Source organism: Papio anubis, chromosome 5 (assembly GCF_008728515.1).
Source record: "Papio anubis isolate 15944 chromosome 5, Panubis1.0, whole genome shotgun sequence".
In the NCBI taxonomy this organism is placed as follows: Eukaryota; Metazoa; Chordata; class Mammalia; order Primates; family Cercopithecidae; genus Papio; species Papio anubis.
Window position 1 is genome coordinate 109,726,268 of NC_044980.1, and position 27,594 is coordinate 109,753,861.

Consider the following 27,594-nt stretch of genomic DNA (forward strand, 5'->3'; position numbering starts at 1 on the left):
TTCAAATGCTTCTTTTACATAAGGAGTATTTTCTTCCCAGAGATACCTCTAAGATATTCATGGCTAACTAAAAATACTGCTGAATCCTGTTCTCAAGTAGAGTTTCAAGGTCAACATGAAAATTGTTATCACTCTCTTATGTGGCATAAAAAAATCTGTTTTATCTTTGTAACAATGCTTTCATTAAAAAAAAAGCATTGCAATTCCTCTGCTATACTAGTGTTTTCTCAGATACCAAGCAGGCTATGCCTTGATGGCAAGAAAACAAGTTATGATTATTTATATGCCAGTATACACTTGTTTCCATCTAGAGTTATAAACAATTAGTTTATGATAATCAATTGTGACAGCAAAAAGGATTTCTACTCCACTAGCTTATATTCCTAATAACAGAGAAACACAAGTAATTTTGATAATGTCTTATGTGTCCAGTGAAGTAATTTCGCTATTACTGGCTTTTAGCAATAATTTATAATTAAATCAGAGAGAAAAAAACACTGGCAGCCAACATTGTGTCACATTTATTTCAAGTGTAATGTCAAAAATTTCATGAGTGGTCACTTGGACATTGAAAGAGCAAAAAGATTAGAGAGCAGAATGGGATCATGAGAGGTTCTGTTCATTTTCCTGCCTTCCCAAAGTAAGCAGGGCAAATCAAATATAAATAAAACTATTGCTTTAATGAGGCACTTGAGTTTCTGCCTGAACCAACAATGGAAATAATGGAAATCTGCCCCAAAAGTTTTTAAGTAAAGTAATTCTTTTATATCTATTATTTAAAAGAAGTGATCTACACACACACACACACACACACACACACACTCACTCATTAAGAATTTGAAAAAAATATTTATCTACCTCCTTCTTTCCTATGTCTGCATATGCATTTTTCTTTTGAAAAAGGCTATAGATGAAAAGGAAAAACATTAACAGCGTAACAAGATTAAAACTATGTTTTATGGCAAATGATTTAAAACTTTAGGAACCACCTTTAAAGGCTGCAAACGAATGCCTGCTTTTTACTTAAACCTGTGGTGATCTCCCCATCGCCTGGAAATATGGAGCTGTACTGTAGAGCGTGTATACTAGTGTGCACTCCTGTGCTCATTATAATGTGGCCTGGGGCTTGGAGCTAAACATTTCTCTAGAACATAATGAGCTGTGTACTGTAATGAAGGTGTTTGAAATTGATTTGACTGTTATTTAGTATAAAAACTCCCAGATCAAAGACTCTGGCAAGGCTACAGACACTCAGGCACTCCTAGACAAAGGACATTGTATGATGGCGGGAGGCAAGTGGAGAGGTGTGGTGGCTTATGCAGAGCCAAGGAATCTATCAAGCCGTTATCTGATTGTTTTTATTTCAAGTCGCTATACATCACTCACAAACTGCCATCTGGCAGTAGACGATTTTGAGGATTATTTTGAAGAATATTACAAAACCCGATTTAATTTCCCTCTCGATTCCTAGTATTTCTGTATTGCTCCTTCATCACAGTCATGGACACCCTCCCAAGCTAATTTGTAAAATGAATTTTACTGAATGCCATTTAATCTTATTGCCATAGTTACAAACCAAGAAATCGAAGATTGCTAGGCTGAGCTGAAAATAGCTGACTTGGTACAAGGAAGAGGACTAATTCTTATGCAAAGCTCTACGCTCACATACAATCTCTGATTCAAAGAACAATAGAAAGTTTGATCTTTGAAAACCTGACCTTCTGATGCCTTTTCACTCTCCAACCCAGAACAACCATAGGTTTGAATGAAATGTGTAAAAACTAAAGATAAGGTCTGCTTTGCAACCTGCTGTTTTAGCTCCTGTGTTATTGTTGCAGTGAGGTCACAGCCTTGATATTTTCACTGGCAATACTGGGGATTTTATAACTGTATGAAAATTGTAAAAGCAAGAACCCATGTAACAGTTGAAATTTAAGATCGGTTTAAATAATTTCTGAGCATTATTATTTATAATTAACAAATCTATCTAATCATTCTATAATTCTATTATTATAAAGCATACCCATCATCTGGGTGAACATATGTATTCCACGAGAGAGGCATAGGATAGGTTATATGATAACTTACAGGTTATATGAAAAGAAATTAAGGTGCTGAACATCCAAAGGCCTGTCTTTGCAGGTATATGTGTATCTAGATTTTACATACCTATATATGTATGTATCTCTCTTAGGGAGAGAGATAAAGAGAATGCAAAGAGATAAGATGTAATTACAATAAATATATTTTAAGGAGAGTCGTTTAACCCATATAAGCAATCATTTTAAGATCTTTGCCAAAGTCAATGCCCCTTTAATCTAATATCTAATGTATCGAAAATTCTTTCTATGTGCTAATAATTTGTCATCATCAAGTTTGCATTATTCTTGGTCCTTAAAAACAATCAAATCAATTTCTTCGGACAGTTATTTCATGTCTTTGGTCCTTCATTTTCTTACCTGTACAAAGAGAGGATTAGAACTTTGAGATCTTTAACAGGCAGAAAAGTATGATATAATTATTCTTTAATTTTCACTTATTCGACTTGCAATTTATCTGATTTCATTTAGATTATTATGGCTTTGGCATATTTGAATTTAATTTTAACATATTTGATTGACAATTCAAAAACAAACACAGTCACTTGAATATTCAGAATAAGTGAAATATATGCCATGTATGTAACAACTCAGCACAAAGAGCCCCTCTGTACTCACGGGGCAGGAAGTCAATCGGCTGAGGCTGTGTGGCTGCTGCTGTATAGTGCCTGCTAGCTGCTGCTCAGCTTCTGGACACTTGCTTTTATATGCAAAAATCTCAGGAGAACTTTGGGAGTTCTAGGGAACTCCTTGTTGAATGTGAGAGGAAGAGAGCATACCGTGGTATTCTCATTCTAAAACCACCCCGCAGTGGAGCTGCGTGTACAGACTGGCCTCAAATGAGTAGGACAGGAGATTCTAAGTGTTGTGCAAAGTATGTTTTAAAGGATTTTTTTTATTTTTTATTTTTTAAAATAAATAAGAAATGCTGGGTTAACTAAGAAAAATAAGCTTCCTTATTGCAGGACTTCTCCAGACCTTTAAAATGCCAGCCTTGCCGGGCGCGGTAGCTCACACCTATAATCCCAGGACTTTGGGAGGCCGAGGTGGATGGATCACCTGAGGTGGGGAGTTCAAGACCAGCCTGACCAACATGGAGAAATCCTGTCTCTACTAAAAATACAAAATTAGCAGGACATGGTGGCACATGCCTGTAATCCCAGCTACTCAGGAGGCTGAGGCAAGAGAATTGCTTGGACTTGGGAGGCAGAGGTTGCGTTAAGCTGAGATCACACCATTGCACTCCAGCCTGGGCAACAAGAGCGAAACTCCATCTCAAAATAAATAAATAAATAAAATGCCAGCCTCCAAAAACGTAAGTCCCCAAAAGTGGGATGGAAGACACAACGTTGTTCACTTTTCTTTTTTTCTGTTTTTTTTTTTTTTTACACAGGGTCTTGCTCTGAGCTGGAGGGCAGTGGTGCAATAATAGCTCACTGCAGCCTCAAACTCCTGGGATCAACCAATCCTGCAATCTCAGCCTCCTGAGTAGCTGGGACTACAGGTGTGCACCACCACACCTGGCCAACTTTTGTATATTTTGTAGATTGGGTTTCGCCATGTTGCCCAGGCTGTTCTCGAATTCCTGAGCTCCAGCCATCTGCTCATCTTGGCCTACTAAATTGTTGGAATTACAGGCATGAGCCATAGCACCTGGCCTGTTTATGTCTCTTGATAACACGACCTTTCCTCTTCTGATCCTCCAGTCTTTTGTGGAATAATTACGTCATTAAATGCGATTAGGCAGGGTGGCAAATAGGTTTTATTTTGAGTGCCACGCTTGGTCAGTTGGTAGAGACTACATGCAGGCATTTTATAAACGACTTTGAGTGGTGGTTCTGATTAGAAGGAAAGAAAAGATCTAATGATGATTAGTATACCATGGCTGTGCCATCCCTGCCCTTGTTTTCCACCCTTCCTGAGTCTTTCAAGCATTACTTGATTATCTTCCATGTACTACCTTATCAGAATATCTCAGAGATAAAATTACAAATTGCCTGAATCTCAGTTACTTTTGATTTCACATAAGTTGGAAATTCAAACACTTGCAACCAAACATGCAAGAACTGGGAATACACCACAATGCACATTTTCTAGATCTAACATTTTACTCACAGAAGTTCAGTTCAATAAACCATACACACACACAAAAGCATGTTCATGTTTTTATTATGAGAGAAGAATCATGTTTTGGGTTATCTTTTTCTAAAACACCTGTTAGATAAAACTTATTAGCTATTTACTTGCAGCAAATAACATGTATTATGTACTAAGTAAACTATAAAACATTTATTAAACTTCACTGAAAATGCAGTTACCACTACTTGCATTCTTATGAATATACAATATTACATTGTATTCAGACCAATTGAGCTGCAGGCAAATATAACCACCTGTGATTCAACAAAGTTCTGATTATGTTAAGATCAGACATACTGAGTTATTGTTTAAGCCATTTTCTACAATTCAGCATCAAAAACATGGTAGTCATGGCCCGTTAGAGGCAATGTAGACACATTTTAAATGTAAATGACCTGCAGTCAGTGACAAATCATAAAAACTGAAGGTTACATTAATCCCAAAATGTCTGTGAAAAGAACAGAATAGCTCCGCTGTAGTGGCTCACATCTGTAATCCCAGCACTTTGGGAGGCCAAGGTGGGAAGACTGCTTGAGCCCAGGAGTTTGAGACCAGCCTGGGAAACATGATGAGATCCCCATCTCCACAAAAAATACAAAAATTAGCCAGGCATGGTGGCGCATGCTGTGGTCCCAGTTTTTTGGGAGACTGCAGAGGAAGGATGGCTTGGCCCCAAGAGGTTGAGGCTGCAGTGAGTCATCTTCATGCCACTGAACTCTAACCTGGGAAACAGAGTAAAATCCTTTCCAATAAGCAAACAAACAAACAAACAAACAAAAATGACTTTACACATACACTAAAAAAAAAAAAAAAAAAAAAAAGGAATATGGTAAAAGCAGACAATTTGAACCAGACTTGGAAGGGCAGACTTGCGTGGGACCCAGAGTCTTATAGTCTTCAGAGTAAATCCATACAGAATTTTGGCCTGTTACTAAATCCACACTAGGCAAAGGCAGAGACATTGTCATTGCTCTAGGATGCTTAGCACAACTGAAAATATAAAGGAGATGCTTGCTTCTCCCTAGGAGGTTTTTGTTGTTGTTGTTGTTGTTGTTTTTAAACCCAGAACTGTTTTTATGGTTTATGGAAACCAGTTACCAAAATATTGCTAATTCAATTTCTTTGATTAACATATTATTATTAGAAGAGTTAGGTAACATGGAAACTTTAATACTTTCAGAGGAGCAATTTGTTTAGAACTAATGGGAGTCTATGTTACTTATGTTGGAATTTATGTGTTTCAATTTCATACATTAGACTGGAGCTTCTCATAAATGAAAACATGTTATATTTTCCTATCTTTATCTCTAATTATCAACTATCTAGCTATTTATCTGTTTTCTACCATGGTGGAGCTGATCTACTTCTGCAAAAGAAAAATTGCTTAAGATAAAAGAAAACACTATGCATGCAACACTCAAAATATAAATCAATATTTGAAGGAGAAAAATACATTGTACTTAACAAGGCCACCAACATTTAAGAATATGGAATATAAGAAGTCAATCAAAATCATGACTGTGGGCCGGGTGCAGTGGCTTACACCTGTAATCCCAGATCTTTGGAAGGCTGAGGCAGGAGGATCTCTTGAGGCCAGAAGTTTGAGACCCAGCCTGGGCAACATAGTGAGACCCCCGTCTCTACAAAAAATAAAATAAACTATTTGGATGTAGTGTCACTTGCCTGTAGTCTCAGGTACTAGGAAGGCTGGAGTGGGAGGATTGCTTGAACCCAAGAGTTTGGGGTTATAATGAGCTATATGGTTCTGTCACTGCACTCCAGTTTTGGTGACAGAGTGAGATGCTGTCTTAAAAAAAACCAAACCAAACCAAAAAACAACAACAACAACAACAACAACAACATAGCTGTGAAAGAATGTGTGAATAAATATGGCTGAATGAGGCCTTCTCTTTCATCCTGCTTTTGCTTGTTTGTTTGTTTTTGTTTTCTTGATAGAAATGAAGGCAGAGATAGAGCTCAGATATATGATTTTGAGAATCAACATCCAGATATTTTTGGAAGATGTGCTTATATCCCTTAGGCTTGACTCATAGTAATTATTAATGAAATAGTTTTTGAGCAGTGAATGATTAGAAGGTAGATGGAAGGGAAATACATATTAAGGATCTTTGCAGGCTTTTCTGAACTGTTAACTTCAGGGCCTTAAGCTCAGCTCTGAACATTTATTAGGTATATAATAGATCTCACTGTATTTTGGGAAAAGGCAAACTTCATAATGAGGTAAAAAGCTGATTTTAATGAATTCAGTTATTTAATCTTTATCAAAGCCTTTACTACTACATTTTTCTTCCTTTTAGAGCAAACCTTGAAATGGTGCAATTTTACAAACAACTTAGATGATGCTATTGCATGGAATTTGCTAAAATATTCCCCATTAAGAAATGTTGAAAGAGTTATTTCTCATAAAAAATCAATATAACTATATGGAACATTTTTTAAAAGATGACTAATGAGCAAAACCAAATCTTTACCTCTTACTTAGTAATAAAAATGTTAAAAATATATGATGTGTTACCAAATGCTAGATCCAGACATGCCCCATATTGATATTTTGGCATGTTTTGACATAAAACGGCTAAAAAATTTTAAAACATCTCTAAAAGGCTCAATCTAATGAACAAGTTATTTAAAGTGAGGCTGGGAAAAATAATGCCCCAGGAGGAAGATGATAGTAGAAGAAAATAATTTTTGATATTTGTCCCTTAACATGAAGCCACCTGAGAATGGCAAAACCCGTGGAGTCAGTCATTTGGGAAAAGCAATGACCATTCCTATAAGCCTTCACTAAGACTTCTCCTGAGCACTCTACCATCCCACCACCCTACCTACCCTTCCCCAGAAGCCAAGCAGATCCCAGCATCGCGTTTTCTGTATTGTCTGCAGAGCCTTGAGCTAATTAAACCTCTTTTTTAGAAAAGTAAATTATCCAGTCTCCGGTATTTCTTTCTTTCCTTTCTTTTGAGATGGAGTCTCACTGTGTTGCCCAGGCTGAAGTGGAATGGTGCTGTCTCAGCTCACTGCACCCTCCAACTCCCGGGTTCAAGTGACTCTCCTGCCTCAGCCTCCCAAGTAGCTGGTGTCAGGACTCTGAGCCCAAGCTAAGCCATCATATCCCCTGTGACCTGCACTATACATCCAGATGGCCTGTTCCTGCCTTAACTGATGACATTACCTTCTCCTGGATGACATTCCTTCTCCTGGCTCATCTTGGCTCAAAAAGCTCCCCCACTGAGCACCTTGTGACCCCTGCCCCTGCCCGCCAGAGAACAACCCCCTTTGACTGCAATTTTCCTTTACCTACCAAATCTTATAAAACGGCTCCACGCCTATCTCCCTTTGCTGACTCTCTTTCTGGACTCAGCCTGCCTGCACCCAGGTGAAATAAACAGCCTTGTTGCTTACACAAAACCTGTTTGGTGGTCTCTTCACATGGATGTGGGTGAAAGCTGGCATTACAGGTGCCTGCCACTGTGCCTGGCTAATTTGGTATTTTTAGTAGACATTGGAGGTTTTGCCGTGTTAACCAGGCTCGTCTCGAACTCCTGACCTCAGATGATTCACCTGCCTTGGCCTCCCAAAGAGTTGAGATTACAGGCATGAGCCACCACACCTGGCCTGGTATTTCTTTTCTTTTCTTTTTTTTTTTTTTTAAAATATATTAATAGATTATATTTATTGAATACTTAATTTGATAAAAATACTATTTTAAGCATTCTATTTTTTTAAATCTTTTTTTTTATTATTATGCTTTAAGTTCTAGGGTAGATGTGCACAATGTGCAGGTTTGTTACATGTGTATACATGTGCCATGTTGGTGTGCTGCACCCATCAACTCGTCAGCACCCATCAACTCATCATTTACATAAGATATAACTCCCAATGCCATCCCTCCTCCCTCCCCGCTCCCCACCATAGGCCCCGGTGTGTGATGTTCCTCTTCCCGTGTCCAAGTGATCTGATTGTTCAATTCCCACCTATGAGTGAGAACATGCAGTATTTGGTTTTCTGTTCCTGCGATAGTTTGCTGAGAATGATGGTTTCCAGCTGCATCCATGTCCCTACAAAGGACACGAACTCATCCTTTTTCATGGCTGCATAGTATTCCATGGTGTATATGTGCCACATTTTCTTAATCCAGTCTGTCACTGATGGACATTTGGGTTGATTCCAAGTCTTTGCTATTGTGAATAGTGCCTCAATAAACATATGTGTGCATGTGTCTTTATAGCAGCATGATTTATAATCCTTTGGGTACATACCCAGTAATGGGATGGCTAGGTCATATGGTATTTCTAGTTCTAGATGCTTGAGGAATCACCATACTGTTTTCAACAATGGTTGAACTAGTTTACAATCCCACCAACAGTGTAAAAGTGTTCCTATTTCTCCACATCCTCTCCAGCACTTGTTGTTTCCTGACTTTTTAATGATTGCCATTCTAACTGGTGTGAGATGGTATCTCATTGTGGTTTTGATTTGCATTTCTCTGATGACCAGTGATGACGAGCATTTTTTCATGTGTCTGTTGGTTGCATGAATGTCTTCTTTTGAGAAATGTGTGTTCATATCCTTTGTCCACTTTTTGATGGGGTTGTTTGCTTTCTTCTTATAAATTTTATTGAGTTCTTTGTAGGTTCTGGATATTAGCCCTTTTTCAGATGAGTGGATTGCAGAAATTTTCTCCCATTCTGTAGGTTGCCTGTTCACTCTGATGGTAGTTTCTTTTGCTGTGCAGAAGCTCTTTAGTTTAATTAGATCCCATTTGTCAATTTTGGCTTCTGTTGCCGTTGCTTTTGGTGTTTTAGACATGAAGTCCTTGCCCATGCCTCTGTCCTGAATGGTATTACCTAGGTTTTCTTCTAGGGTTTTTATGGTATTAGGTGTCTTGACCTCATGATCCGCCCGCCTCAGCCTCCCAAAGTGCTGGGATTACAGGCGTGAGCCACTGCGCCCGGCCTACTCTGGTATTTCTTTATAGCAATGCTAGAACAGACTAACATAAAAATCTTTGCCTCAGTGGCTGCAACTCTTTGATATTTCCAACTATACTAAATTTTGCTAGGCTCACCTTGGTTTCAGAATACCTATTCTGGCAATCATCTTCATGGTATGTTTGAATTGATGATTTTCTCAATTGACCATTTTAGGCCATAATAATGACTAGTCACAAAGGCAATCAATGGAATGTGCATAGTGCATTTGATTTAGTAGGATTAGAGTAACTGCATGATATGACAGGGTATTTGTGACATTTCAACCACTCAGTTGAATTAAACATTTGGCAATTCAATCTGTTGGAAGTAGGATATGTGATATATAGGTGTTATGACCAAAATACCTAAATTAACAAACTAAAAATAGATTTGCTCATACAGGTCAGACATAGTCATTGATAAGCAGATCATGTTAGTAGAAAAAGTTTCACATCAGTAAGATTAAAATACAAGGTATTTTGGAGATAGAATATGTTTGTTGAAGAGTGAAAGAAAGTGAGAAAAATACAACATTTCTTTGGAATTTTGGTAATATAGAACCTGAAACATGAAGCATTTCATCAATCGTTAATCTTCAAATAAAGGTTTTTATTTTTTATTTTTTGGTGGATGTTACTGGGCAAGTTAAAAAGGTAATAATGGAGTCTTCAAAAAACAAGAAACTAGACAGAAATTCAAACACCGAAAATATCCACACTTAGGAAAATAGGATGAAATACAGCTTTTATACCATATCGTGGCAGGAAAAATAATCATTCATTACAATACCTGGTTGTTTTATTATGTAAAAATAGTGATAACATCTTTCAAATAATTTGGCTTCCCACTGAAGGAATCTCTGTCAGTAGGACAGAGATCAACACTTGGTCACAAGTGAAAACAAATCTCTGTGAACATCTTTATAGCTGTCACCTTATGAATTAAAATTTGTTCATATCATTATTGTTGGGGGCTTCAGTTAGATCATTGTACCTTGAAACAACATAATATAGATCTGCCAGAAGCCAGAGAATGAACATTTTCTATTTGGTTTTGGTGGCACATCCTTATGTTGTAGACATAAAATTTCCACTTTTTACACAGATTCCTTATTGTTACCAGTTGTAAAGTTTTTTGGTCCTATGTTTTAATTGCATGTGTAATTAGGAGCATGCCCTTTTAGGAATAAGCTTTGTTAAGACAGCATTCCGCAAGATGCGGGCTGTTGAACCTAGGTCTGCCAGACTGGGAGTTAACATTCTTAATAATTTTTAGGGAAGATCCATTGTGTTCAGATATCTATAGGTAGCAACTCCAACGTGGGATCTTTTATTTGAAGGTACATAACAATGTAAAAATAATTGGTTGAAAAATGACTAAACTTCTCTTTTGAAACAATAATTGATAACATTCATTGAGTGCTTAATGCATGGTAAGCTTTATAAACACTACTTCATCAAAACTTTAGTTTACTTGAGATAGGTAATGTTCTTAATCTGGTTAAAAATAATTTTCAAAAAGATTAAATCATGCCTATTTTACAGATATAAAAACAAACACATGCTTAAGACTTTATTTATTAATCAAAGAGAGAACCAGACTGATGTTACAGCTGATTCAAAAGACAGTCCAAAGGACAAACCCACTTGTAGATCAGAAATATTAAAATGAATGTGCAAATGAAAGCAAAATAGTTCTTTGAATAATGGGGTAAAGGAAGTCAATCAAACTTCTACCTCACTGGAAAAAAAAGCGTATGTCTCCTGACAAGAAATATTTTGTATTGCTTTCAATTATTTACAACTTACAGAGTTGTAAGATGGTTCTCATGGAATCAAAATTAGATAATCTGGAGTGATATCCTCTAGAAAATGCAAAGTTTTTCACTTAAGCATAATTTCGGTAATTTCCCCCATACCCTCACTTTATAATGATGAAATCAAGGTTCAGAAAGGACAGATTTTTTGAATGGGGATATTAACTAGCAGAAAAGTTCACTGCCTTATGGAAAGGAATGGATACCAGAGTTAGATACTAGAAGTAGAATATGTGAAATGAGTGAATGAAGTCACCAAAGGTATGCATATCTCCAAGGCTTTGTGAAGAAACTGACAAAGGATGGAGAGGATTCCAACATGTTCACATGTTTAAAACTTTACTCTGACAATGGGAACCCCTCTGCAATGCATACCATTCTAATGAGAAAAAATATGCACAATCTGTACAAATGGTATTAGAGCCACATTGTATTCCCCTTAGTGTCACCTCATAGGAAAGCCTGGAGAAGAATTTGAGAGGGGGTTATGACGCAAAGAATGAGATATCAAAAGATTACCTTGAGCCTGTAGGCTACAGAGATTCTTGGTATGGTGCAGGTTTCTACTCGCTCATCTGACTTTAATATAAGTCCAGTTAGGTAACAAACTATATGGTAACACCTTGTTATGCCATCACTGCCTGGAAGGAAGCTGGAGAGGAGTATGACAGAGGCCCATTTTTCTGGTGTCCTGGTAGGTTGTGTCAAGCCTGAGCAGTTGCTTAGATGGCTGTCTCTCATCCCTGCCACATACCGGAACCTAGGGAGGTTGAGCCTACTCAGAGTGGGTAGTGAGAATAAAATAGAAAATTAGAATAAATAACATGCTGGTGGATATGTAGCTAAAAAGTGACAGAGCCCATATTCAAAATCAAATTCACCTGATTCCAGATCCAGATTCCTAACTTCTTCACTACGTGGTTTACCATGTTTTGTTTGAAAAGCTGGACGCGGCTGGGTGTGGTGGCTCATGCCTGTAATCCCAGCACTTTGGGAGGCCGAGGGGGGCGAATCACGAGGTCAGGAGTTCGAGACCAGCCTGGCCAACATGGTGAAACCCATCTCTACTACAAATATAAAAAAATTAGCTGGGTATGGTGGCATGCACCTGTAATCTCAGCTACTCAGGAGGCTGAGGCAGGAGAATTGCATGAACCCAGGAGGTGGAGGTTGCAGTGAGCCAAGATCACGCCACTGCACTCCAGCCTGGGTGACAGAGCGAGACTCCGCCTCAAAAAAAAAAAAAAAAAAAAGAAAAGCTGGGGACTTTCTCACTGCCTGCAATGTCTCTTCATTGAGTCATTTGGTGAGATCGGCATTGACTCTGACTGGTGGCAGTGTCTGTCTGCTGTGTGCTATTACTCTAGGAGAGGAAGCTTCCACACACCTTTAGCAGCAAAGTGACTTGTAAAGTGTAAACTGAAAGCAGATTCCACTATATGAGGCCTGGAAACATCCAGGATGGTATCATCAGACGCTGTCAGCAGTTTCTTGTTTCCTACTACTTACTCACTTCATCTTTAGCATCCTATGGGAAATGCACAGGATCAAATATAAGCAAGAGCTACCAGTTGAAAGTCTTGGATATTGTCCCAGACCTTGAACATCATTAGCTTTTCTATGTGTCCATTTTTCTCATTAATAAAACAAGGATAACAGCATTTGATCTATACAGCATCTGTGCAATTATTTCCATGAGAGAATGTAAAATGGAAAAAATGTTTTATATATAAAAATTGATGCAGATCAGGCCAGGCGCAGTGGCTCATGCCTGCAATCCCAGCACTTTGGGAGGCCGAGGCGGGTGGATCACTTGAGGTCAGGAGTTCGAGGCCAGTCTGGCCAACATGGAAAACCCCATCTGTACTAAAAATACAAAAATTAGCTGGGCATGGTGGTGGGTGCTTGTAATCCCAGCTACTCAGGAGGTTGAGGCAGGAGAGTCACTTGAACCCGGAAGGTGGAGGTTACAGTGAACTGAGATTGCACCACTGCACTCTAGCCTGGGAGACAGAGCAAGACTCCATCTCAAAAAAAAAAAAAAAAAAAAAGTAATGTAGATCAACCTCATTTCTGCGCAATCCCAGAAATGCAGATTTAGTCAATATCTCTAACAAGCAGAGAAGTAGAATAATTTGGATATTAGATTATTTAGAGTCAGTCTTCAAAGAGCTCCTGTGTCCACATGTGTTAACTGTAGATTATTTCTGATTATTTCTATTGCAAGTGACAAAAAACCAATTCAAGTGGATTCAAGCTAAAAGGACCTTTTTTGTGTGTCGGGCGGGGGGGTGGTTGGATATCTGAAAAATCTAACTGTAGATGTGGCTTCAGGTGTGACTGAATCTGGTGATTTAAATGTCACTATCAGGACCTGGTTCTCTCCTTCCTTGCCCCACTTTCTGTCTCTCTTCATTTCTAGACTGCTTTCCCCTTCATTTGCTTCACTCTCAAGCAGGTTTCTCAGACCACATAGCAAAATGGCTGCTAGTCACTTTGGACTTACGTTGAAGAGATAGTGCCTTTCTATTACTCCTCTGAAAGTTCTGTGATTCATATAATTGGTTCTACTTGGCTACTCAGGCCAGTTTTTGTTTCCCGACCCAACCTTGGGGCCATGGTTGAAGTCAGTCTCATGAATGCCATGTGAATTGAGACAGTGGAGGACTAGACCCACAAAGAGAATACAGGGTACTTTTACCAGAAGAACAAGAAATGTTGGTAATGCAGAAGTGAAATCCTTTTGGAGGTATTTGTGATGGAAAAATGATTAACTTATTCTTATTGACTAGCTATGAGATGAAAACTGTAAAATATGAAAAGTACATCAGTTAAAATGCCATTCTGGTCATGGTGGCTCATACCTGTAATAGCAGTGCTTTGGGAGGCTGAGGCAGGAGGATTGCTTGAGGCCAGGAGTTTGAGACCTGCATGAGCACTTTAGTGAGATCCTATCTCTACAAAATAATAAAAAACTTAGCCCAGCATGGTGGCACATGCTCGTAGTTCCAGATACTCAGGAGGCTGAGGTGGGAGGATCACTTGAGCCTAGGAGTTGGAGGTTGAAGTGGATTGCACCACTGCTCTCCAGCCTGGGAAACACAGTGAGACCTTGTCTCTAAGAAAAACTTATAAGATATCATTCTTATTTTGCTATGGAGACATTAGGGAGTTTGGGGTCTTAGAGAACAAATTGCTTGAAATTAGAGTAACAGTTCTATCAGAAATACTTCTTGAGTGATTACTAAATAAATATTTATTTATTGAATTCTTTTTTTTTTTTTTTTTTTTTTTTGAGACTGAGTCTCGTTCTGTTTCCCAGGCTGAAGTGCAGTGGCACGATCTTGGCTCTCTGCAACCTCCACCCACTTGGTTCAAGCCATTATCCTTCCTCAGCCTCCTGAATAGCTGGGACTACAGGTGTGTGCCACCATGCCCAGATAATTTTTGTGTTTTTAGTAGAGACAGGGTTTCACCATGTTGACCAGGCTGGTCTCAAACTCCTGACTTTAAGTGATCCACCCACCTCAGCCTCCCAAAGTGCTGTGATTACAGGCGTGAGCCACTGTGCCCGGCTACTATTTAGTTAGTCGAATTTTTAAAGTTTATTTTTCTAGTAGAACAAGGGACAGCACTAGAAGTAGTTTTCGTAAGACACAATAGATATAAACCTGTCATTTACCTGTCTACCCCTGATATTCTGAAATCTACAACTTGGGTTTAGAACAAAATGGACTCAATCCTTATTTTTTAGAGAGAGAGATTTGTATGATGGTGGCTGGTTTATTCATTCATTTAATAATTATGTATGGATGTTGACGTACAAGACACCCTAATCTTTAAAAAATTCAGCCCTGGTTTTGCTGTATTAGTGTGTTTTTCTGATCTTAAAAAATTATATGAATGATATAAATGGTCAATTCACAAAAGATAAAATTCAGCAGAAATATGAAAAGCTGCTTAACCTCAATAGTAATAGGGAGATATAAATTAAAATAAGATTCCTTTTCTGAATCATCAGATTGCCAAAAATAAAAAAAACTTTGATAATATCAGGGGGAGGCAATAGTGAATATGAATTGTGTAGTCATCATAGAGGCAAATTTTACAATCTGTTAAAATTTAAAGTATACACAAGAACTTACATAAAAGAATGCTTATTATGGTATTGTTCATAATAGAGGAAAAATTATAAATAATGTAAGATTATAGAAGGGAAGAATGGTCCAATTGGCTACCAAAAAATGCATACTTAGGAATCTCACATAGTTATGAAAAGCAATGTGTGTGTGTGTGTGTGTTTGTGAATGCAAGCATATTGGGAACAATAAAATATCCTCTAATCCAACATGGATACATAGATTATATTACATTTTTATACAAATATATTTCTAAATAAATAAAAAATTTAACCTATAATAGTGTTTTTCCTTCTCTAGGATGTGGGGAATGAGACTGGCTAATGGGATGTTTATCTGCATTGTTGGAAAGGGTTTACAAGAACATTCTCACTACTTGTTTAATTAAAAATTCAATTACTTTTTAAATTTGAAAGATGCATATAACTATGAGTGTAATACATACTGAATTCCTACAACAACCAATTTTTACTCTATCTTCACAAAGAGCCTTACATTTTGATATAATGCTATCCTTTTCATAAATGTATTTAATTAAATATAATTTTTATATTATTGGAAGACTACTTGAAAAACAGAGACCTAAGTCAAATAGGTTTGAAAAAATCCGTGCTCTCCAAAGCAGTAACTATATGTAACTATTTAATTTAAATTTAGATTAATTAAAATTATATAAAATTAAACATTCTTTGGTTGCAGTAGCCACATTTCAAGTTCTTAAATAGCCACATGTGACTAGGGTCTTCCACATTGGACAACATAGATATAGAACATTTTTTATCATCACAGAAAGGTGATCACTGTTAGAGGTGATCTAAATCATTTTATCTTTCAGGTTCTCTCACCTATCTTTGGAAACTGTGGTTTGCTTTTGAAAGTATAAAACGTATTAACTATAACCAATGAAAGACAAAAAATCAAACATTTTTATGTGTCATCATGTAGCGTTTCTACAGTTAACTGGTGCCAAATAAATTTTTTCCTGAGCCCTTGAATAATTTACTATTTGGAAACACTCAGATTTCCAGTGTTTGAGTAAAACTTTTCCTCGAAGTGTTCCCAGACTCATACATGAGAGAACTTTGAAGTGTGGGGTGTGGGGGATGAGGCATAATATTAGAGTCTACTTTGCACTAGGATAGAGTTAGCTAATTTTCTTAAAAATTTGTAAATCAGGAAAACAATCAGACCCCTGTACAAGAGATTTGCCACCTTTGCTCTCGTGGCTGAAACCAGGGAGCCTGCGAATTCGCAATGAGTAGATTCACTGCATGCTTTCCCACAGGAGCTGTGGGATTTGTAGATTTTTGTTAAGCATTTTCTAGGAGATTCTGTCTTTTCTGGGTTGTAATTCTCATGGGCTCAGAGTGCAAATGCCTAGGTTAATACCTGCAGCTCCAAGAGGGTCTGCAGGATAATGGTGTAACTGTGAGAAATATGGTCATGCCATAAACAGAAGCCACTTCACATTCAGGGAGGAAGAGAATTAACACCGAGAAGAGGCTTACACAACCATTGCAAGGATAGGGGAGGGAAAGGGGTATAGATTAGAAAGATTGCTTTTAGGAATTCTCAGGAAAGCTACCATCAGATGTCCTTGGTATCTTCAGACCCTGAAAGTTGCTGACAAACCCCTATGTCACCCATCTGCCCGTGTCACATACCTGCCAGAATCTGCTGCTGCTGGAGAAATATGGCTTCTTCTTTTCTTTCTCATCCCTCCAAATTGTGCATGACTGCTTGACGCTGATGAAATCTAGCTAGAGCCCTGCTGTCATGGAAGCCTGGAAAATGTAGTTTCCAATTTTTCTGCTCTTGAGGGACAGGCAAGAGCTATGGATGCAAGAAAGACTCTGAGTGGCACAAACCTTAACCCTATCCAGCAGGCACTGTCCCACCCTCTGTCCTAGGGTGCTACCGCCGCATGCCCACGTGTGTGAAAGTGGGAGCGAGGCAGTTTCTCCCAACCTTTGCATTGGAACCTGTGCATTTCTAAGATCTGTTCAGTAACTTGGAATAATTAAGATGAGCATTTAGATAACTGCCCCTCGAACTTGTTGCCTATTAAGTGTCACTGAGAAGTGATCTAAAAACAGATTATTGAGCCCCCTTCAGAACTACTGCACCAGAATCTTGGTTGGAGGTTGGGCTGGGGAGCAGTAGTCCTGGGAATCACCAGCTACCTGTAGTGCTGATGAGGCAACACCTCTCAGACCAGTGTTTGGAAGAAGAATGGATTTTCCCCCTGGGTTTCTGGAAGATCAAGCCAATTTTGTCCTAAATTTATACATTTAGGTTTTAGAATGAAAAAGCAATAGTCAGATGCTGGTAAATGGTCATATTTCTGGGGACTGCAATGACTACGATTCATGATGTCAAATCATTAACCTGATCATATTCCCTGAGACTATGAAGAAACTCCAGAAGTAATATGTGGAGAAAACCCCGAGTGTTGGCAGAGTTTCATTTTGTAAGGAGAAGAGAAATAAATTATGTTGAAACTGTATATATATTAATGAATATATTTTTTCTCCACTGTCAAAAGACCCACTGTAGATATATATTTACTGTATTTACTGCCAGTGCAAATAAAAGACACACAAAGCACATACTGGGCTGATTACACTATTTTTTATTATGAAAATATAATTTAAGGCCAATTCTAAGACACAACTGACATTTGTGAAGAGTATTCAGGGAACTTAGGAGCAAGCAGGTGCTAGTTGCAATGTTATGATGGGCACATTAAAATCCTTTTGGTTGTGTGATTAATTGGATGTTCTCTGGAAGCATGAAGTATGAACTGATTTCTAGTTTTTGTAAGGACGCTGGCTAATTTGTAAGTTGTGGCGGGCGCGGTGGCTCAAGCATGTAATCCCAGCACTTTGGGAGGCCGAGGCGAGGTAGGATCACAAAGGTCAAGGAGATCGAGACCATCCTGGCTAACCGCGGTGAAACCCGTCTCTATAAAAATACAAAAACTAGCCGAGGCGGGTGGGGCGAGAGCCTGTAGACCCCAGCTACTCGGGAGGCTGAGACAGGAGAATGGCGTAAACCTGGGAAGTAGGAGCTTGCAGTGAAGGCTGAGATCCGGCCGCTGAACTCCAGCCAGTCAACAGAGCAAGACTCCGTCTCAAAAAATAAAAATAAAAATAAAAAAAATTGTAAGTTGCTTAGAATATATGATTTTCAGTATATCCTTTTTTTTTCTTCTTATAACTAAAGGGGGAGGAGGAGTGACTTGGTAAAGAAAACAAGAGACTGTGTTTGTATATATTATACATACTGTTTCACAGCCTACATAAGTTTGCAGAGTATATGTATGCTGGGTGGGATATCTTGTACTTTCACCTTTGCCAAAGTTTATTAAGAAACGAATTTCTGGCCGGACGCGTTGGCTCACGCCTGTAATCCCAGCACTTTGGGAGGCCGAGGGGGGCAGATCACGAGGTCAGGAGATGGAGACCATCCTGGCTAACACGGTGAAACCCCCGTCTCTACTAAACATGCAAAAAAATTAGCTGGGCGTGGTGGCGGGAGCCTGTAGTCCCAGCTACTCGGGAGGCTCAGTCAGGAGAATGGCGAGAACCAGGGAGGCGGAGCTTGCGGTGAACCGAGATCGCGCCATTGGACTCCAGCCTGGGCGACAGAGGGAGACTCCGTCTCAAAAAATAAACAAACAAACAAACACGAAATGAATTTCTGCCAGAAGAATAAAATCATGTAAAAGGTAAATTCTGAAAGCAGACTTGCTGGAGCAATAAACTTGATGAATGATGCTCTTTACAATTGAAGAAATTTCCTTTTATGAATCTGTATTAAAAATGGAAAATCTGTGAATTTTAAAATACATAGAAACTTGCTGATTTTTAGCATAGGCTTTGAGCTATTGGACTTTGAGGGTTTAAAAATATTCATTTCCGGCCAGGCGCGGTGGTTCACGCCTGCAATCCCAGCACTTTGGGAGGCTGAGCCTGGTGGATCACCTGAGGTAAGGAGTTCGAGACCAGTCTGAGCAACGTGGTGAAATGCTGTCTCTGCTAAAAATACAAAAATTAGCCAGGCATAGTGGGGGGGGGGGGGGGGCACCTGTAATCCCTGCTACTTGGGAGGCTGAGGCATAAGAATTGCTTGAACCCAGGAGGCAGAGGTTGCAGTGAGCCGGGATTGCACCACTGCACTCCAGCCTGGTTGACAAAGCGAGACTCTATCTCAAAAAATAATAATAATAAATCATAAATAGAAATATTCATTTTCTGTGGTGTCAAATATAAGAAAATTCTTGTTTGTTTGTTTTTGCTTTTCGAGACAGGTCTGGCTCTGTCGCCCAGGCCGGAGTGCAGTGGCATAATCTCGGCTCACTGCGACCTCCGCCTCCCGGATTCAAGCGATTCTTCCTGAGGAGCTGGGACTACAGGCACTCGCCACCATGCCCGGCTAATTTTTTGTATTTTTAGTAGAGGCGGGGTTTCACCGTGTTAGCCAGGCTGGTCTCAAACTCCTGACCTCGTGATCCGCCCACCTCGGCCTCCCAAAGTGCTGAGATTACAGGTGTGAGCCACTGCACCCAGTTAATGTAAGAAAATTCTAGCCGGTTGCAGTGGCTCACGCCTGTAATCCCAGCACTTTGGGAGGCCGAAGCGGGCGGATCACGAGGTCAGGAGTTTGAGACCAGCCTGGCCAACACGGTGAAATCCCGCCTCTACTAAAAATAAAAAAAAAAAATTAGCTGGGCATGGCGGCAGGTGCCTTGTAGTCCCAGCTACTAGAAAGGCTGAGGCAGGAGAATCGCTTGAACTTGTGAGGCAGAGGTTGCAGTGAGCCGAGATCGCGCCACTGCACTCCAGAACAGAGCAAGACTCCGTCTCAAACAAACAAACAAACAAAAAAAAAAAAAAAAAAGAAAGAAAGAAAGAGAATTCTAGACGGTGATGTATAAATATGGGTACATGGAGGGAAAGTTGAACTCTTGACATCAGAAAGAAACTGTGGGCAGTTAAGTGAAATCTAAGAGGATGAAAAGTACTGGAAGATTAAACTGGCAAATTTATCTGATTTCACTTTTAGATTTCCACATTCTTACCTGCCAAATATCATATTTTTACTTTCAGGTCTTACTGCCTATTAGAGCGAAGGAAGAGGAAATCTTTGGCTAACTGGTCAGAGAAAACAACTGGATTAAACAAGATACTCTTCATGATTATGGTTGCAAAAATGCAACACAACTTTTAAAAATCTTAGTACTAATTTTTAAAAATGGCTTTTAATTTGGAGGAGACTCGATAACAGAACCTGAAAATCTGATAAATTGTATGAACATTTTATTCAGAAAAATAAACATATATTACCAGAAAATTTCATAAATGATTCAAGAAGTCCACAGAAGTTCCATGTTGTAAGTAATTAGAAAACAAGCATTCTGAATTGTTAAAATAAAATTTAGTGTTCAACATCATTAATCCAGAAAGTGGAATTTTCCCTCTGTTAATGACAGAAAGAAATGCTCTTAAATTTAGGTGGAAATAAAATATTTGTTGTTGGAAATGTGTATACTTCTGCTGTTTTTAAAATTCCAGTCTTCAACCGTATTCGAAATGCAAAATATGATTAAAATAATCAGAGCTCTGACTTTGGAAATCTCTGAAGTTGCGTCTTGGCAACACTGGACCTACTCCTGTCGCTTCCCAAGTGGTGGTCCTTAAGTGTTAGTGTGCTTGAGAATTAACTACAGAGATTGTCTCAATTACCAGTTTTTAGGGTGAGCCCACCAATCTGCCTTTTAACAAGAGCTCCAGAAAATTTTCTGTGCTTCTGACCATATTTTGTTTTGTTTTTTTTTTTTGAGACGGAGTCTCGCTCTGTCGTCCAGACTGGAGTGCAGTGGCCGGATCTCAGCTCACTGCAAGCTCCGCCTCCCGGGTTTACGCTATTCTCCTGCCTCAGCCTCCCGAGTAGCTGGGACTACAGGCGCCAGCCACCTCGCCCGGCTAGTTTTTTGTATTCTTTAGTAGAGACGGGGTTTCACCGTGTTAGCCAGGATGATCTCGATCTCTGACCTCGTGATCCGCCCGTCTCGGCCTCCCAAAGTGCTAGGATTACAGGCTTGAGCCACCGCGCCCGGCCTCTGACCATATTTTGAATATTGATATGAAACTACTGATGAACCTCTTGGTTCATGGTTTTTTCCTATACTACTCTCTATCTTTTAATTTGCCTCTAGCACTCTATTTATTTCTTTTCTATTTAAACGTGTCTCCAAATCTCTGAAAGTGTAATTTTTCTGTTTTCTTATGTTTGCCTTTCTCTCTCTTTCTTTCTTTCTTTCTTTCTTTTCTTTCTTTCTTTCTTTCTTTTTCTTTCTCTTTCTTTCTTTCTTCCTTTCTTTCTCTTTCTCTCTTTCTCTCTTTCCTTCTCTCTTTCTTTCTCTTTCTTTCTTTCTTTTTCTTTCTTTCTTTCTTTCTTTCTTTCTTTCTTTCTTTCTTTCTTTCTTTCTTTCCTTCCTTCCTTCTTTTCTTTCTTCTCTTTCTTTCTTTCTTTTTCTTTCCCTCTCGCTCTTTCTTTCCCTCCCTCTCTTCCTCCCTCCCTCCCTCTCTTTCTCTCTCTCGCTCTTTCTTTTTCTTTCTTTCTTTCTCTCTTTCTTTTTTGACGGAGTCTCGCTCTGTCGCCCAGGCTGGAGTGCAGTGGCGCGATCTCGGCTCACTGCAACCTCCGCCTCCCAGGTTGACGCCATTCTCCTGCCTCAACCTCCCGAGTAGCTGGGACTGCAGGTGCCCACCACCACGCCCGGCTAATTTTTTGTATTTTTAGTGGAGATGGGGTTTCACCGTGTTAGCCAGGATGGTCTCCATCTCCTGACCTCGTGATCCGCCCGCCTCTGCCTCCCAAAGTGCTGGGATTACAGGCGTGAGCCACTGCACCGGGCCTCTTATGCTTTATTTTCTATTTCTAGTGATAGAATCCTTCTTCCATTGTGTTATTTTCTCTGACTTTCTCACCTCCTTCTTTTCCCTTTTCTGTGATTTTACCTTAACAGGCCTGTTCTATTGATTTGATATAAATCGCACTTATTAAATACATGCCTGTTCAATGAATTTTTAAAATTTAAAACACAAACGGGTGAAGCATTTTACATTTCTCTTTCTTTAAATGTGACAAAAGTTAAGTCATGTTACTTTTTCACTGATGCATTAATTTATTTTTTGTTTTTCTACTCTCTTATTTATATATCCCTAGTTCAGGGATTACTGAAAAAAGAAAACAGATAAAGAAAAGTTCAAGATGCCTGTAGATCAGGACAAAGACAAGGTTATCATCTTTTGTAATATGCTCCAGAGGAAGCTGCAAACATCTGCTGACAACTGACAGACTTCGTTCCTTTTTTCTTATCAGAGACAAATAAAAGCAGAGTAGATTTGTTTCTTTAGGAAGATTTGTAATTTTTATTCTGGATAATCAGACTGCAGCCTTGCAAAAAAAAAAATAATAATCAGTTATATTTATAATAATCAGACTCTACTCTGCCTGCAAAAAAATTAAAATATAAACTACCCCGGCTCTGTATTTGGCATATAACAGACTTCCAATAAATATTGGATGAAAAACTTCTTGTAAATTATTTCTGGTGTTTTTAAATGTATGCCAAATATTAGCTAGTGTTTTAATATATGCATTCATATAAGACATATGAAGGAAGTAGATACAAAAAAGTCAAATTTAAAATATGTCTGTACTAATGATCATTTATATATGCTCAGATTTCATCCTCATGTTCTTACTGGCTCAGAGTTGGGAAGCTGAAAAGACTCTTGGTTGAGAGTGTGAGTTACGGAATTAGCTGGATCTGAGTTCAAATGCTAGCTCTGCCACTATGTGATATGAGACCTTGGAAAGTTGTTTACCACTCCAAGCTTCAGTTTTTTCCTCTGGGTAATGGGGATAATAATAGTAGCTCCCGTACTGGTTTGTTTTGAGGAATCAAAACATTTAGTACCCTACTTAACACATTATAATAATAGATAACTGGAACTACTTTTATTCTTCCTGAATATAGAACATTTGTTAGTTCTCAGAAAGCCTGTGCTAAGGAGGGGCAACTGCGTAAATTATGAGTTATCGTATCTTATAATTATTCTCACTGTTGTTTCTCATTAAGAAACTGTAGTGGTCTACATCACTGTGAGATGACTATAGTTAATATGTTGTATAGTTTCATTAAAATTTTTAAAATTTATTTTTAACTATAGTAAAATACACATAATTTAAAATCTACCATCTTATCCTTTTTTAAACATACAGTTCAGTAGTATTAAGTATATTCACATTATGGTGCAACCAACCTACAGAAATTTTTCATCTTGCAAAATGGAAACTCCGAAATATGTTGTATAGTTTCGAATATCTAGAAGAAGGATGAACATTCCCAATACAAATGTTTGATAAATATTTGAGATGATGGATATGTTAATTGCCCTGATCTGATCACTGTATATTATGTGTATAGAAACATTACTATGTACTCCATAAATATGTACAATTATTATTTAGCAAATAAGAAAATATTTAAAAATTAAGAATAAAAAACAAACCAATAAAAATAAATGTCTCCTCCATATTTACAATGCTTTAATAGCCAAAATCATGCTATCAACTACTCTTTCACTGTAACTTTTATAATGGTAATAAATTATACCTGAATTTCAAATAAAGACATTATTATTTTTTTAAGACAAAATAAAAGACATTATTTATAATGCCTAGAATGTCCAAACAAAACCATCAAATGACTACATAATTCTTAAATCTTTGCTTTATTAATAAAAATATATACTAAATGTAATTTAAAATGTGTAACTTCCACCAAGGAGGCATATGTTTCACTGGAAAGTACATGGGCTTCAAAACTGCCACTTGCCACGGGGATTTGAACAACTCACTCACTCCCTGAGCTCGTTCATTTATTTTTTCAAAATAAATGAGTAGAATTCTATGTCGTGAATTTGTTGCAAAAATTGAGACAGATGGGCCTGGAACAGTGGCTCGTGCCTGTAATCCCAGCACTTTGGGAGGCTGAGGTGGGTAGATCGCGAGGTCAGGAGATCGAGACCATCCTGGCTAACAAAAACACAAAAAATTAGCTGGGCTTGGTAGCACGTGCCTGTAGTTCTAGCTACTCAGGAGACTGAGGCAGGAGAATTGCTTGAACCCGGGAGGCGGAGGTTGCAGTGAGCCGAGATCGCACCACTGCACTCCAGCCTGGGTGACAGAGCAAGCTCGACTCTATTTCAAACAAAACAAAATAAAACAACACAAAACAAAACAAAACAAAACAAAACAAAATAAAATAAATTGAGACAGATAAAAAGGCCTGACACCCAGAAGTTGGTATAGACACTTCTTAGTTAATTCTTGTGAAGGTATCTGTAAGTCACAACCCTTGGGAAAGGGTGGGCCTCGGCCTCCCCGTCAGAACCATAGGACACTTTCCCCTCTCTAGGTGACCCAGCCATAGGGGTGTAGCTGACTCAAGATAGACCGATCAGATTCTCTCTTTTGGCCATTTGATACTGGGACAGAGAGGCTCTAGTTACCTGGTCTCGGGCACTGGAGGAGAGAAATCAGGTGGTCAGCCAGGGATATGCTGATCATTTTTTACCATTGGGGCCGCTAGTCAGTAGTTCAAAGAAAACCACTGGGTAGAGAGAGAGAACAAATAAAACCAGTGCTCAGAGAGAATAGCAACAAGAGCCTATGTGACCCTAGAATCTCATGGGAGTGATATTGGCTCTGGAATGCCCACTTTCCGGACCTAGTGCCTTAATAGGCTTTGTTATAATGTCTTCCGTTGCATACTACTAATGCTTTTTGAGACAGGGTCTTGCTCTGGCATCCAGGCTGGGGTACAGGGGCATGATCATGACTCACTACAGCCTCAACCTCCTGGGCTCAAGACATCCCCCAACCTGAACCTCCCGAGTAGGTAGGACTACTGGCATGGCCACCATGCCTGGCTAGTTTTTGTATGTTTTGTAGAGACAGGTTTAACCATGTTGCCTAGGCAGGCCTCGAACTCCTAGGTTCAAGTGATCTTCCCACCTTGCCCCCACCAAAGTGCTGGGAGAACAGGCATGAGCCACCCTGCCTGACATAGTTCTTTTTTGTTAAACTAGTTAACCACAATCACATCATTAAAGCAAAGGCTCGTTAAAGGCTAGTTTTCCTTTCATTTATTGTAAAAGTTTATAAGATCATAATCAGGCTTAAAAGGTATTAATAACATTATGGCTTCTTCATTATACAGGTATGGAAACTGAGGCACAAACATGATTTGAATGGCATGTCCAATGTCATTCTTCTAGAAGAAGAGTCAAACTCAAGCCCAAGCACTCTACCTACTACATTTCATGACACAAATAGCTAAGGTCTATGTATGTCATATGTGTGTGTGGTGGTGATGGTTGTGGGAGAAGACAGTGATTTGCATTTATAAAACTATTTGGAATTTTGTTTACATGCCTGCCCACATGCATTTCAAGCTTTTGAACACAGATGGAATGCTTCGTTTGGGATCAGTTGCCTCTCTGTTTTTCTTGGTGAGATTAGCTAGTGGTTTGAGCCTATTATCTTGCAGGGAAAGACTCCATGAAAATATATTTAGTATTTTCTGAATATAAATGGAATCAGTTATGATCTTTAGAATTTCTGATGACTTAATAAAAATGGGCACCATACATTAAGTAATTTCAGTAATCAGAATCAGGATCAGAATAATCAAGAAGTTTCTTTTCTCACTATTGCAAGGTTTCCAAACATTGGAGGCAAATTCCGTAAGAGATAATTCTGTTTACCATGAAACCAAATAACATAAACAAGTGGAGAAGCATACATTTTTCAGGATTAAAGATGCTCTGCTTTCTTGCATTTTGAAAGTGCTAGGCCTGAAAATATTTCTGGCTATATAGAACTTTAACATTTGTTTCATTACTTTATTCTCTAGAGTAAAATTGAGGAACAATAGTGACATCCTAATGATAGGGCAGCATGGATCTGCTTTAGTAAGCCTGAGAGCTGCAGCTGTGAAAAGGGTCCTGACTTCATTCAGGTAATGTCCAATGTATTTCAGAAATGCTTTCCTCAGTGACCTCCTCAACTTGCCTTGACTTTTTAAATTTTATTCTTTTGTTGAATTAAATCGAATTCCAAAAATATTTATTGAACATTTATTAAAGGGACAGTGCCATTAATGATTGGGGATTGGCTAATGTTTTATAGCAATGAATAATATGCATTCTCCACCCTCAAAATACAAATGACCCAAAAGTTCCTTAATTATGTCTATTGTTGTTTCTGATGCAAATTTTTTTTATGAACGGTGATCCTCAACCTTGGGCGCATATTAGAACCACCTGGGGAGCTTTAAAAACTCTTGATGTCCCGGGCTGTGCCTCAGACGAATTAAATCAGGGGGTGATATCCAAATATCAAATTTTTTTTTTTTTTTTTTTTTTTTGAGATCGGATCTCATTCTGTCGCGAGGCTGGAGTGCAGTGGAGCAACCTCGGGTCACTGCAACTTCTGCCTCCTGGGTTCAAGCGATTCTCCTGCCTCAGCCTCCCGAGTAGCTGGGACTACAGGCGCTCGTCAACATGCCCAGCTAATTTTTGTGTTTTTAGTAGAGATGGGGTTTCACGATGTTGGCCAGGATGATCTCGATCTCTTGACCTCATGATCCGCCCACCTCTGTCTCCCAAAGTGCTGGGATTTCAGATGTGAGCCACTGAGCCCAGCCGCAAGCATCAATTTGTAATGCTGTCCATGTGCTTTCAATGGGAAGCCAATTAGTAAGCTTTGAATGGGTTATAGCTGTGTCTAGTTAATTCTTGTTAACTCCTTGAGCACTTGGGCAGGGCCAAAGCAGGTGAAGCCTGCAGCCTTCATCTCTGACCACAAGTGGACTCCACCAATGAGCTGTGGAAAGAACATTTTCTAGGTACCATGCCATGAAGAAAGTTGGGGAGCACTGAAGTGTCTGATTTCAATCTTATAATAATACTGTAAGTAAATATCTGTTTTTCATATTTTATAGATGAAGTATTTGAAGCTTTGAGAATTGATAATTGGCTTTACTCAAATCACACATAATTCAAAGAGCTGATATTTGAACGATGCTTTTCTTACATTGCAATTTCTTAGGTGTACTATAAAGCAGAATGTGAAAAGTACTATACGGTGAAACAAGTAAAATATGAGAACTTGGAGATATAGACATTGATTTTGGTCTAGTGTGATTAGGGAAGGCTTCCTGAAGAATTTGTTACTTGAGCTGAACCTTTAAGAATATGTGAATTTCAAGAGGTAAAAATGTGATGTTATTCTAGGTTTATATATTAAATAGTGATTTTTTTAGGCTG